A 15,062-nucleotide genomic window follows, 5' to 3' on the forward strand; every position below is an offset into this window, starting at 1 on the left:
AAAGACACGGGAAATAAATGGTTTGGAGCCTTAAAAAAAAAAAAAAAATAAAAATATATATATATATATATATATATATGTATGTATGTATATGTGTATATATATTAGGTTAGAAATAAAAAAGAACAAAAGAGAGAACAAATTATGGACTTTAGTTAATAATAATGTATCAATATTACTTTAGCAATTGTGACAAATGGATTGCACTGTAGTATAATCTTAATAATAGGGGAAGATGTACAGAATATTGGAACTCTATATTATTTCTCAACTTTTCTGTAAGTCTAAAATTGTTCTAAAACAACAAGTCTATTAGACAAATGTACTGGACAGATAAAACAAAACAAAAATAGAAGTGGTATCAAAATTGTACTTTATGCTTCCACCTCACTATTCATCATCTTGGGTTTGACAACAGGTGGAAAAGATAAAACTTGAATGCTTCTTTATCGCACAAGTTATTTTGGAAAGAGACATTTATATTCCATATGAAATTAGCATTATAATTGTAGACTTTTTATTGGTAGTTGTGTATATGTACATGCACGGATATGTTTGTTTGCAATGTCGCAGAGAAGCAGCACAACAGTTTGAACCTATCCATCATACTTACACAGCCATGCACAAGATATTCATGCAAACCAATAAATATCAATCTAAGTTATACACGAAGATAATACACTAAAATAGATTTCACAAACTAATAAGGATTTAGTGCCTGTTATTGTAATCAACCCTTCTGATTTAATTAGTTACATTGTAAGTAAGGGGATGTGCAATAATTGAAAAATTATTCACATTCACTGTCCATGTCTTTCCTTGCCAAGTGACTGTTAATAATTGCTACCTCTTGAGTGAGATGAAATGTTTTATTCCCTTACAATTTATGTTTTCAAATTTATTTTTCTGTACTATTCTAAGATAGCAGCTTTCAGCCAAAACATGAAATTAAACTTTAAGTTATGAAGGCATTTGTGGAATAACAAATCTGCATTAAACTTTTTCCCTCCACTGCATTATTGTATGTCATAGTGTCATAATCTCTCTCAGTAAACTAAGACATACTGTGAAACTTAGCTATCTGTTTATTGATGAATCACATAATCATTTAACCACAATTAGAAACAGAATAAATTGTAGCTGCTTCAAATTCTGTTAGCTCATGAAGATGTACTTGAATGTCAAAATATATTCGTAGGAAAAGAAAAAATAGCATAAGTAATTTAATTGAGTTGAATTTTTAGATTTCACTAATGGTTATAATCACTGTTGCACTGACAGCATAAATCATTTCTGTGCACAGCGAGAAACCACTGGGAAATGTATTTTATCCATTATATGCCATGGTAATATAAATCTGTCCATACCATCCACCTCCTATGAGCTAATTTTCTTTGAAAACTGTTTTTTTTTTTTTTTTTTTCTGGTAAATTTCAAAAGGTGAACAGTTGTCCTTTTAAAATCAATTTTCCTGGCACAAAGTTTTACTGCCTTCAGTCTACCCAGTACATAGTTTTTTCTTTTAATTTTTAAAAAAAATTTTTAAAATTCCACAGTACGTGTGCAGGATGTGCAGGTTTGTTACATAGGTAAATGTGGGCCATGGTGATTTGCTGCACTTATCAACCCATCACCTAGGCATTAAGCCCCGCATGTATTAGCTCTTTTTTCTAATACCCTCTCCTTCACCCCACACACTCCCCACACAAGCCCGTGTGTGTTCTCCTCCCTGTGTCCATGTGTTCTAACTGTTCAACTCCCACTTGTAAGTGAGAACATGTGGTGTTTGATTTTCTGTTCCTGCATTAATTTGCTAAGGATAATGACTTCCAGCTTCATCCATGTCCCTGCAAAAGACATGATCTTGTTCCTTTTTACGGCTGCATAGTATTCCATGATGTATATGTACCACATTTTCTTTATCCAGTCTATCGTTGGTGGGCATTTGGGTTGATTAAATGTTGTTGCTATTGTGAATAGTGCTGCAATAAACATACTCATGTATGTATCTTTATAATAGAATGATTTGCATTCCTTTGGGTATATACCCAGTAATGGGATTTCTGGGTCAAGTGGTATTTCCGATTCTACTTCTTTGAGGAATCGCCACATTGTCTTCCGTAATGGTTAAACTAACTTGCATTCCTACCAACAGTGTAAAAGCATTCCTATTTCTCTGCAACCTGGCCAGCATCTATTGTTTCTTGACTTTTTAATAATTGCCATTCTGACTGGTGGAGTAATTGCCATTTTTAATAATCATCATTCAGTGGTATCTCATTGTGGTTTTGATTTTCATTTCTCTAATGATCAGTAATGTTGAGCTTTTTTCATATACTTCTTGGCCTCATAAATATCTTCTTTTAAGAAGTGTCTATGCATGTCCTTTGCCCACTTTTTAGTGTGATTGTTTGTTTTTGTTTAATTCCCCTGTCGATTTTTGATATTAGACCTTTGTCAGAAGGACAGATTGTAAAAATTTTCTCCCATTCTGTCTGTTCACTCTGATGATAGTTTCTTTTGCTGTGCAGAAACTCTTTCATTTAATTAGATCTCATTTGTCAATTTTTGCTTTTGTTGTCATTGACAATTCTCAAAAGAAGATATAAAAATGGCCAAAAAATATAAAAAATGCTCAACATCACTAATGATCAGGAAAATGCAAATCAAAACCACAATGTGATAGCACCTTACTCTTGTAAGAATGACTATAATTAAAAAATCAAAAATAATAAATGTTGGCATGGATGTGGTGAAAAGGAAACACTTTTACACCATTGGTGGGAATGTAAACTGCTACTACAGAAAGCTATGGAGATTCATTAATGAACTAAAAGTAGATCTGTTTGATCCAGCAATCCCACTACTGTTTATCTACCCAGAGGAAGAGAAGTAATTGTATGAAAATGATACTTGCACACACATGTTTAAAGCAGCACAATTAGTAACTGCGGAAATATAGAACTAGCCCAAATGCACATCAGTCATCGAGTGAAAAAAGAAAATTGTGTTTTGTGTGTACCATGGAATGCTACTCAGTGATGAAAAGAACAAAATAATGGCATTCACAGCAACCTGGATAGAATTGGAGACTTATTCTAAGTGAAGTATCTCAGGAATGGAAAACCAAAATCATATGTTCTCACTCATATGTGGGAGCTAATGAGGACACAAAGGCATAAGAATGACTCTGGGGATTCAGGGGAAAGGGTAGGGGTGGTGAGGGATAAGAGACCACACATTGGGCCAGGTGCCGTGGCTCAAGCCTGTAATCCCAGCACTTTGGGAGGCCGAGGCGGGTGAATCACCTGAGGTGAGGAGTTTGAGAGCAGCCTGGCCAACATGGTGAAACCCCGTCTCTGCTAAAACTAGAATTAGCTGGGCGTGGTGGCGGGCACTTGTAATCCGAGCTACGCGGGAGGCTGAGGCAGGAGAAACACTTTATCCCAGGAGGCAGAGGTTGCAGTAAGACAATATGGTGCCACTGCATTTCAGCCAGGCAACAAGAGGGAAACTCTCTAAAAAAACAAACAAGCAAACAAACAAAACAAAAAAGACTATACATTGGATACCGTGTACATTGCTTGGGTGATAGGTGCACCAAAATATCAGAAAGCATCACTAAAGAACTTACTCATGTAACCAAACAAAACCTGTTCTTCTAAAACCCATTACAATTAAAAAAAATTTTATTTTATTTTATTTTATTTTTTGAGATGGAGTCTCACTCTGTTGCCCAGACTGGAGTGCAGTGGCGCATCTCAGCTCACTGCAAGCTCCGCCTCCCAGGTTCACGCCATTCTCCTGCCTCAGCCTCCCGAGTAGCTGGCACTACAGGCGCCGCCACCACGCCCGGCTAATTTTTTTTGTATTTTTAGTAGAGACAGGGTTTCACCATGTTAGCCAGTATGGTCTTGATCTCCTGACCTCGTGATCCACCCGCCTCGGCCTCAACTTCTTAAATGAAGACAAGATAAGATTAATGAGAAAAAGAAGTGAAAAATGCACTACGATGAGTAGAAGTTTAAGTGCCTTTCCTGTGTGTTAAATTAGAATGTCAGAAATCAACTCATGGAAGTAAAAATAAAGATAGAATTTGTAATAGACTGTTACACCTCCAGACTTAAAAAATATCATTGCAGATTTCATGTTTTCATTGGCTGAATAACATTTCATAGCAATATTCTTTTCTTTCATTGATTTGCTTCCTAATAGAAATTGGCCTTGAGATTTGCTTATGATTGTCATTTTAGATTTTTCTTCATTAAAAATTAAAAGTCAAGGTTTTCTGCTAGCTACCAAAAAAGCCTTTCACTTGGTATTTAAATATATATTTAAATGTATTTTCTTGTGTCCTCGCTGTCAGTGATCATTCACTTCTTACATTTTAACTCAATTTGTGTGTGCTTGTATGTGTTTTGTTGTTAGTAAAATTCACATAACATATAAATCACCATTTCAAAGTGTACAACTAATTGGCATTTAATATATTCAAAAAGTTTCACAACTGTCCTCATCGATAAATACAGTATATTTTCATCACTCCAGAAAGAATCCCTATTTGTTTTAACAATATACTTCCAGTCCCATCTCCCACTAGCCACTGAGGACCACTGATCTATTCTCTGTTCCTATGGATTTGCCTATTCTGACATTTCAACATGATGAAATAATACAATATGTGGCCTATGGTATCGAGCTTCTTTTACTGAGTGTAATGTTTTCAAGGATCGCCTGTATTCCACTGCATATCAGTACTGCATTAATTTTTCATAACAAATAATATTCCATCCTGTGAACATACTATGTACTACTTATTTATAGTTGAACATTTGGATTGTTTCTTCTTTGTAGCTATTATGAGTAATGTAGCTATATACATTCATGTACAAGTTTTTCTGTGGACATATGTTTGTAGTACTCTTGGGTGTATATGTAGTAGTGAAATTGTTGGATCTTATGGTAATGATATGTTTATGATTTGAGGAAGTGTGAAACTGTTTTCCAAATAAGCAGCATCATTTTGTATTGCCACTCGCAATGTATGAGGGTTCCAATTTCTCCACATCCTTGCCAACATTTGTTATTGTACTTCTTTTTAATTATAGCCATCCTAGTGGGTGTAAAGTGGTATCTCGTCATGGCTTGATTTTGTTTCCCAGATGACTTGTAATGTTGAGCATCTTTTTACATGTTTATTGTCCATTTGCATATCTTCTTTGAAGGAATGATTATGCAAATCGTTTGCCCAGTTTTAAATTGGTTATTTGTCTTTTTATCTTTGAGTTGTAAGAGTTCTTTCTGTTACTGCCAATACCATTCCCTTATTAGATATATGATTCTTAAATATTTTCGGCTATTCTGTGGGTTGTCTTTTCACTCAGCTAATAGTGTAATTTACAGCATAAAAGTTTTAAATTTTGATAAATCCAATGTATTATTTTTTTCTCTTTCACTTATACTTTTGGTTCTATATTTTAGAAAACATTGTCTAACAAAAGATAATGAAGGTTTCCTCCTGCGAATTTTATACTTTTGTCTCTGACAGGTACGTCTTACCTTTGCTTTCTTCCAAGAATTTTATATTTTTATCTCTGACAAGTATATCTTAAAGGTGTTTTGTGTTACTTTTTGTACACAGTGTTATGTAACAGTTCCAACTTCATCTTTTTCATGTGAATATCCAGTTGTCTCAGCATTATTTGTTGAAAAGAATATTTTTTCTTTGTTGAATTGTCTTTAAACACTTGTCTCAAAATCACCTGAACCAAACATGTAAGGGTTTTTTATTTTTTTTTCTGGATTCTCAATTCTATTTTATCTATATTTTTATCTGTATGCCGGTACCATATACTGTCTTGATTGTTGTAGCTGTGTAGTTAGTTTTGAAATCAGGAAATGAGAGTCCTGTAACTCTGTTCTTTAATTTGTTTTAATGAAGTCTTTTAGTTTTTAATATAGGTATTGCGTTTTTGGGAAATATTTCTTCTGAATATTCTAAATATTCTATTATTGGTGCTATTGTCAATGAAGTCATTTCTTTAATTTTATTTTTATTTTGTTCATTGCAATATAGAAAAATATAATTGGTTTTTAAAAATATATTTTGTGGCCAGGCACGGTGGCTCACGCCTGTAATCCCAGCACTTTGGGAGGCCGAGGTGGGCGGATCATGAGGTCAGGAGATCGAGACCATCCCATCCCGGCTCACACAGTGAAACTCCATCTCTACTAAAAATACAAAAAATTAGCCGGGCGTGGTGGCGGGCACCTGTAGTCCCAGCTACTCGGGAGGCTGAGGCAGGAGAATGGCATGAACCCGGGAGGCGGAGCTTGCAGTGAGCCCAGATCGCGACACTGCACGCCAGCCTGGGTGACAGAGCGAGACTCTGTCTCAAAAAAAAAAAAAAAAAAAAAAAATATATATATATATATATATATGTTTATATATTTTGTATCTTCCATCCTGCAAATAAGGACAGTTTTACCTCTTACTTTCCAATCTGGGTGTCTTTTATATTTTTGGACATAAAATACAAAGTTGAGTAGCATATTGTCTCCTTCCCGATCTTAAGGGGAAAGCCTTTTGTCTTTTATTATTAAGTATGCTTTTATTTGTGGGTTTTATTGTAGATTTCCTTTATCAAATTGAGTAAGTTTTCCTCGATTCCTGGATTTTCTTTTTTTTTTTCTAGTCATGAAAGGGTGTTGAATAAGGGTGTTGAATTTTGTTAAAACTTATTCCGTATCTACTGAAGTGATCATTGTCTTTCATCTTCTATTCTGTAAATATGGTATATTACATGATGTTAATTGATTCTTGAATATTGAGTCAACCTTGCATTCCTATGATTAATCCTGCTTTTTCATGATTTAGAATCATTTACTTATCTTGTTGGATTATATTGTCTGATATTTTTGAGGATTTTTGCATATATGTATTCATAAAGGCATATTCTTCTATAATGTTCTGTTCTTATGTTGTGTTTATATGATTTTGATATCAGACTAACACTAGACTTATAGTTCGAATTGAGGAATTTGTTTCCCCGTTCTATTATTTTGAAGAATGTAAGAAACATTGGTGTTAATTACTCCATTAACACCAATTTAAACATTGGTGTTAAAAGTTTGGTAGAATTCACTAGTGAATCCATCTGGGTCTGGGCTTTTCTTTTGTGGAAAATTTTTTGATTACTATTTAAATACCTTTACCTGTTTTAGGTTTACTCAGATTTTATATTTCTTGAATCATTTTCAGTAGTTTGTGTTTTCTAGAAATACATTCATTCTTTTCAGGTATCTAATTTGTTGGCATATATTTGACCATAGTGTGCCTTTGTAAGCCTTTTTATTTTTGTAAGGTTGGTAGTAATGATTTTTTTTAATTAATACTTTTGTTGAACTTAGTTGTCTTTCTTTTGTTATTGGACAGATCACCTAATATTTTGCAAATTATATTAATCTTTTCAAAAAAATAAACTTCATGTTTTCCTGATTACCCCTATTGCTTTTCTGTTAGCTATTTATTTTTGCTTCAATATTATTTGCTTTCTTCTAATTGCTTTGGATTTAGTTTGCTTTTTTTTCCTGTGTCATAAAGTTGAATGTTAGATTATTCAAAATGCTTCTTCTCTTTCAACATTGCTGTTTAGAGATTTACATTCTTCACTAAGTACTGTCTTCGGTGTATCTTACAAGGTTTTGGTTTTTGAGTGTTGCTTAATTTCTGCATATTTGTAAATTTCACAGTTTTTTTCTATTAATTGTTTGCCATTTTACTTTATTGTGGCTCGAGAATACATTTTTATAATTTTAAATATTTTAAATTTATCATGGCTTGTTTTAAGTCCTAGTATATAGTCTACCCAGGGGAGTATTCTATGTGTAGTTAAGAATAATATTTATGTTGGGTGGAGTATTGTAGAGATGTCTGTTTTATCTAGTTAGGTAATATTGTTCAAGTCTTCCATTTCTTTGTTATCTTTTGTCTGGTTTTGCCATCCATTATTGAAAGTGAGATATTCATGTCCTCAGCTATAATTGTTGAATTGTCTATTTCTCCCTTCTAGTCTATCAGATTTTCTTTCCATTGTTTTGGGGCTCTGTTTTAGGTCTAGGTGTGTTTATAATTCCCTATGGGCTGGCCCTATTTTCTTTGTTAATAGACTTAACACAATTTTGTCTTAAAATCAATTTTGACCCATATTAGTGAGATGAGAGGTGAGGCTTAGACAAGGGACCAAATTATGGAATAGCTGAAATGGGACTAGGACAGAAGCACCTCCCCATAGGACACACCCATGAGTGTGCCATGTCAGCTTACCATTGCCATGGCAATACCCCCAAATTACTGCCCGTTTGACCAGACAACCTGGAAGTTACCACCCTCATCCTGGAAATTTCTGCATAAACTGACCCTTAATTTTCATGCAATTAAAAGTGGATATAAATAGGAATGCAGAACTGACTCTTAGCCACCACTCTGGGCACCATGCCTGTGGGGTAGCCCTGCTCTGCAAGGATCTGTACCTCTGTTGCTGCTGTACACCGCTGCTTCAATAAATGTTGCTGCTTAACACCTCCATTTTGCCTTTGAATTCTTTCCTGGGTCAAGCAAAGAACCCTCCCCAGCTAAACCCCAATTTAGGGGCTTGCCTGTCCTGTATTATCAGTATATCCAGTCCAGCTTTCTTTTGCTTATTGGCTGAATGGTTTATTTCTTTTGTCCCTCAATTTCAAAGTATTTGTGTCTTTGGATCTACAGTGTGTCTCTTATAGACTGCATATAATGGAGTCATTTTTAAAAATCTTCTCTGCTAATTCCTGTATTATGATTGAAGCACTTAATCCACTTGCATGTAATAAAATTATTCTGATAAGATTTATGATGCCATTTTGCTATATTCTTTATGTCATATTCTTTTCTTTCTATAGCCCTTCATTACCTCATATTTTGTGTTAAATAGGTAGTCTTACTTTAACACTTAAATTCCATAACGTTTCTTTTACTATGTCTTCTTGAATTATTTTTTCGTGGTTTCTCTGGGGATTGCAATTAACATCTTAATTTATAACAGCCTGGTCAAACTTACGTCAAATCGATCTTAGCAGTGTTTAGAAACTTTGATTCTATGTTCCTGTCCCATGTTCTTTTATGCTATTATTGCCATGTACAATTTATCTTTGCATGTATGTCCCCCCGATAGACACACACACAACACTTGGTTGTTTTACACAGTTCCCTTTTATATCATATAGAAGGAACAATACATCTATTTACACTGATTTTCTGTTTTCCTATGTAGCTAATTTTATTGGTGCTGTGTGTTTCTCCATATGCATTCAACGTACTGTTTAGTGTCCTTCCACTTTAGTGTGAAGTCCTTCATTGAAAGACTCAGCATTTATTATAGGACATTTATGCTAGGGATGAATTCTCTCAGTTTTTATTTATCTGGCAACGTCTGGGATTTTTCTTCATTTTTGAAGGACAAGGTTCTGTATGAAATTTTTAGTTCACACTCTTCTTTTAGTTCTTTGAACATATACTAAATGCAGGTGAACATTCAGGGTCATTTGGGGGCTTTTGTGGTCATGCACAGAACCATGACATGTGTGCAGCCTTGAGCATGCGCATGGTCTTCTAGATTCCCTGAAATATGCCAGGGTTTTCAGAACCTCCTGTGGGCATCTCATTCCCAAGCCTTTTGTTTTAAGAATTTTTGATCAGATAATTTGTTTGTCCCAACTGTTGTCACCACTTCAGATGGCTGCAGTGTTAAAAATTGCCCCTGGATGGGTTTTTCAGCAAATGCTTCTGGGAAAAAAACCTGTTCCCATTGTGTGAGCACTAAGTCAAGTTAAATAAAGACCAGCCCTGCAAGTAGATTTTCCCAGGAAACTGTGAGACAAGTTGAATGATGAAAATTATCTTGGAAGGAGCTTTTCAAGGGGTACCAAATTCCTTCTTTTCCCTCTAGTGATTGTTAGGCTACTGGTTTCCAACATGGTTTGGAGACTATTGATTTTTAAGGGTATTATGGAACGGGAAGGGGGAAAGGGAATGTGGTTTGTTAAAAGGCTATTCCTACCACTAACTAATAAAGTTAACCAATAAACAAATCTTGCCATTTTTGTGATTCGGACATTTGTTTTGAACAAGTGCACCTCCTTGAATTGTTGGTAATATTTACTTGATTTCCAAAGTTCTGAAAATATTAATTTTGAACAATTTTGCCTGTTTGTCATTGCTTTTGTACAGAAATGGACCTTTGGATGTTCTCTCTCTGCTGTTCCCACCGATGTGTGTGTGTGTGTGTGTGTGTGTGTATGTATGTTACACTTCTTTTTAGTTTTAGAATGATAGTAGCCTAGAATGTTAATTTTGATTCTTTTTTTGCATCTCTCAAGTTAGTGTTCATCTATTACAACAAAACATCCACATTGCTCAAAGAGAAGTTGAATCATTGCAGTAATAGTAAAGTGAATAAAACAGGTTTGAGATATATGTATTTTTCTAAAGAATAATTTAAAAATCAAATGATACGGCCTGTTCGATACAGAGATCGATCTATACCAGTTAAATTCGAGACAGAAAAATGGATAAGACATTAAAGCCCACTCTGGGAATTATAGAAAAGCTTAGGAAATTTACTGGTCCTGGATAGAGTGGGGCCTAGATGAAAGAGGCAAACTTGTTGGCCATCAGGGAAGAATAGTGTGATTTGTTGTGTGAATTAGGAGGGTGGGGCCAAGGGTAGGGACTTTTATCAGCATTTAAGGGAACCTCCCTAAATTTAGAGTAAAAGGGCAGAAAATAAAATTGTCCCACATACAGAGAAGTAGAAAAAAAAAGTGAGTCAAAAATCATAATAAAAGAAAGTCAGTAGAAAGAGATTTCAATATGATCCAGGTGTCAGAATTAGAAGGAACTTAAACTATCAATTATATATTCAAAGTGATAAAAATAACCATAATAAATAAATGGATGGGAGCTATCAAAAGGGAAATGAAAATTTTCACAAAGAATCAGCCTAAAATCCTATAACCAAACCATGTAATACTTGATGTGTTATATGTTAAATTTAAATTAAATTTAGTTTGGTTATATATCTTGATTAAACTGTGAAGGTTCCTAAACACACAAAGTGGATATAAAAATACTCTTTAATTAATGAAATTTATTTCTTCCTTCTTTTCCTTCCTCCCTCCCACTCTCCTTCTCTCCCTTCTTCTCAGTTTTCTTTCCTTCCTTTCTCTTTTATATATCCAGTTGTTCTTCTCAAACAAAATCTCTTGTAATTCCCAAAATAATATTATGATGTTGATATTTTCAATTTAATATTGTTTCCTCTAAATTTCTGTTCAGTTAATATTCTTTCCTCTAAATTTAACTCCTTTCACAGCATAATATTCATATATTATTGCCCTGTAAAATAGTCTGAATTTTAACATTGACTTATAACTGGTATTTTCTCCTGTTTCTTCTTTGGATGTAGCTAATGGGGTAATGGAGAAGGAATGTCCTCCCAGAGCATGATTCGTGGAAAACATTCCACTGGACAGCCTTAGCATTCATGTGTGGAAGATACGAAACCATCTTTTTTCCAAAGAGGGATTCTGATTCTACTAACAATAAATCTGCTTCATTTATTATGACTAAAGCTAATTATTACAAATAGGATTTTTTTCCCATATTGGAGCAAACAATTGTTCGAGACTATAGTTTAATAAATTATGAATATAGTGATTCAAATACAGTGTTCTTTTACTTAATATTAGAGTTCTAAATGATTTGAAATCAGCAGAGTGAAAAATTAATATATTCTCAAAATCCTAGAAATGTAGTTTTCCATAAATGTCTAAAATATGTTATCTTTGTAATTGTATACATATAATAATTTCATTTAAAAATTTTGTCATATCACTTGTGTAAAAATAATGACTTCAACCTAGACAATTTTATATTCTTATGACTATCTAGTCAAGAATTTAGATTCTGTTGAACAGATACCCAGTATCCCCTTTCTCTCCTCATTCCCTTCAGTTTATACATCCCCGGTTCAGGAACATTATCTTGTTCATTGCAGTGGGTTTCAGAGAACCCTAAGCATAACGAGTGCTGGTTAACATGTATTAATGACTGGTTTTATTTTGTTTAAGCACCTTATCAAATACTGATTAGCCAAGGTAGAATTATATCCAGATTTACGCTAATAAAAATAAATTTTTAACAACCTACTTCCTACTAAATATATTTTTTTCTACTAAATATATTTTAAAATAATATGTTTAAACTCATATGCATAATTTATATTTAAAACTTCTAAACTATAAAGAATATTTTGATAATGTTTGTAGTACATGATATTTTGTAAGCCTATTTTGCAATCAGCTGACTGATAATCTGCTAACTTTTTACAATATGACAGATCTTTAATTCTTAGTATCTATAAGAAGCACTATTGTGCATGTATTTATATTTTTTGTGGATGTTTTTATAGTTTTAAAAGTGATAAAAGTTGAAATTTAAGCTCTGATTGAAAAAGGCAACAAAGACTAATGAATGAATTAACTTTACAATCATGAGTTTTTTTTCTGCTTTGTCTCTTCTCATACAAGTCTGCAGAGCTAATTTTTTTAATAATGTGTTGTGTTAGGTAGGTTGTACTTAAACTTTCATTTTTAAAAATATCTAAATATTTTAACTGAGCAGACATGCCTTTGCAATCAGAAGGTAGGACAAATGTCTTTTTTAGTTTAAAAAAATTACAGCAATTTACCTATGAGAAGTTTCCAAACCTTAGCCAAAAGTATTTGTTTTAAAGTCTGTGGACACAATAGAAAATAGGAGACATTATAGTAGTATTAACTTATTGGCCAAGTTAAAAGACAAGCTGAGGTACTAACTCAGAATAGTGGGAAAAGTAGTCCACCAAAATAGCAAAGGTTTAAGGCAAAAATTTAAGGCAAACTTCCAATAAAAACCATTCTTAATTGAAATTTAAAACTTGTAAAGTCATTTTGATAGTTACAAATTTAAAACTTACAAGGTAATGTAAACACAAATGTACAAAGAAGCCAAATATACTGTTCACCCAAGTCATCTTGTAATTGGCATTTATCTTAAATTATAATATCAGTAAGATTTATACATTTTTTTGAAAATAAATATATATGAATGACGGCCGTGTGTGGTGGCTCATGCCTGTAATCCCAGCACTTTTAGAGGCAGAGGTGAGTGGATTGCTTGAGGCCAGGAGTTCGAGACCAGACTGGGCAACATGGTGAAACCCCGCTTCTACTAAAAATATAGAAATTACACTGGCGTTGGGGTGCATGCCTGTAGTCTCAGGTTCTTGGGAAGCTGAGTCACAAGAATTGCTTAAACCTGGGAGTTGGAGGCTGCAGTGAGCCAAGATCTTGCCACTGCACTCCAGTCTCAGTGACAGAGCAAAACTGTCTCAAAAAAAAAAAAAAAAAAGTGTATATGAATGAAACATTTTGAAAGATAGAAGGTAGGCTGAGCGTGGTGACTCACGCCTGTAATCCCAGCACTTTGGGAGGCCGAGGCGGGTGGATCAAAATGTCAGGAGTTCTAGACAAGTCTGGCCAAAATGGTGAAAACCCATCTCTACTAAAAATACAAAAATTAGCCGGGCATGGTGGTGGGCGCTTGTAATCCCAGCTACTCAGGAGGTCGAGGCAGGAGAATTGCTTGAACTCGGAAGGCGGAGGTTGTAGTGAGACGAGAAAGCGTCACTGCACTCCAGTCTGGGTGACAAAGTGAGACTCAGTCTCAAAAATAAAGAAAGAAAGGAAAGGAAGGAAGGAAGGAGAGAGAGAGAGAGAAAGGAAGGAAGGAGGAGAAAGAAGATGACAGAAAGAAAGAGAGAAAAAGAAAGAAAGAAAGAAAAAGAAAGAAAGAGAAAGAGAAATAAGAGAGAGGAAGGGAGGGAGGGAGGGAGAGAAGGAGGAGGGAGGGAAGGAAGGAAGGAAGGAAGGAAGGAAGGAAGGAAGGAAGGAAGGAAGGAAGGAAGGAAGGAAGGAAGGAAAGACTTTCTAAAACAGTCAAGAATTATATGTGATAACTTAAACTGACCTAGGCCATATCTGAGCTATCCAGCAATTTTACCTCCTTGAAACTCAAAATAAAGGCCATGTAGTAAGTGCAAAAATTACTTCTGAAAATTGAGTAGAGATGTCATAAAATATACTACAGCTCACAGATTTCACTTATAGAGGACCCTTTTACATCCTACACCAAAATTTACTTCATCTTCTTTTAAGTAAGAATTTAATAGCCTGGATTGCTTCATTCCTAACCCTTAATTATATCAGAGGTCTCAATTTAAAAAAAAGGGAGAGGGTGGTATATATGCATAAGCACATTGACAGGAAGAAGTGACAACTGATAGTCATAGACCAGTGCAACAGAAAATGACAAAAGGCAGAAAATAATCTCCAAACAAAACATACAGGGTTGTTTAGTGTAAGAGCAAATATCTCTACATTCAATTGTAATACCTAATAGTATAACTATTTTACAGCACAGCATCATTTCAAAATGTTGTACTTAGATATGAAAAAAATATGTATGTCCCATCAATTTTCTTGTGAGAATGGGTGTATACTTTCATCTCAATTGATACAAAATTGCCCTATGGCCTACCACTTACTCTATGATTTTTAGTTAGTTGTATTAATTCATTTATATGAAAGCTCCAAAGAAGTGAGGTCTTACTAAATATTGAGGAGAAACATAATGATTCTTGTTGGTCTCTTTAGTTAGTAAAATAATTGCTTTTAAAGAACCATTCTGCTATAATGAGAACATAATGTTTCCATTAAGAGTGGTTAGATGTCAATTTCCAGCTTTGTCTCCTTTGTGTGATTTTGAACTTATCTCTGAATTTCAACTTCTACACATATAAAGTGTGGGCAATAATAACCATTTTATTGGGATATGGTGGGAATTAGTGAGCTTAATACAATACTTTACATTTACTAATTGTTCATGTCCACTCCATTTTTCTTTTCTTTGTTTTTCTCCTCCTTGC

The sequence above is a fragment of the Rhinopithecus roxellana genome, chromosome 17 (assembly GCF_007565055.1).
Source record: "Rhinopithecus roxellana isolate Shanxi Qingling chromosome 17, ASM756505v1, whole genome shotgun sequence".
Classification (NCBI taxonomy): Eukaryota; Metazoa; Chordata; class Mammalia; order Primates; family Cercopithecidae; genus Rhinopithecus; species Rhinopithecus roxellana.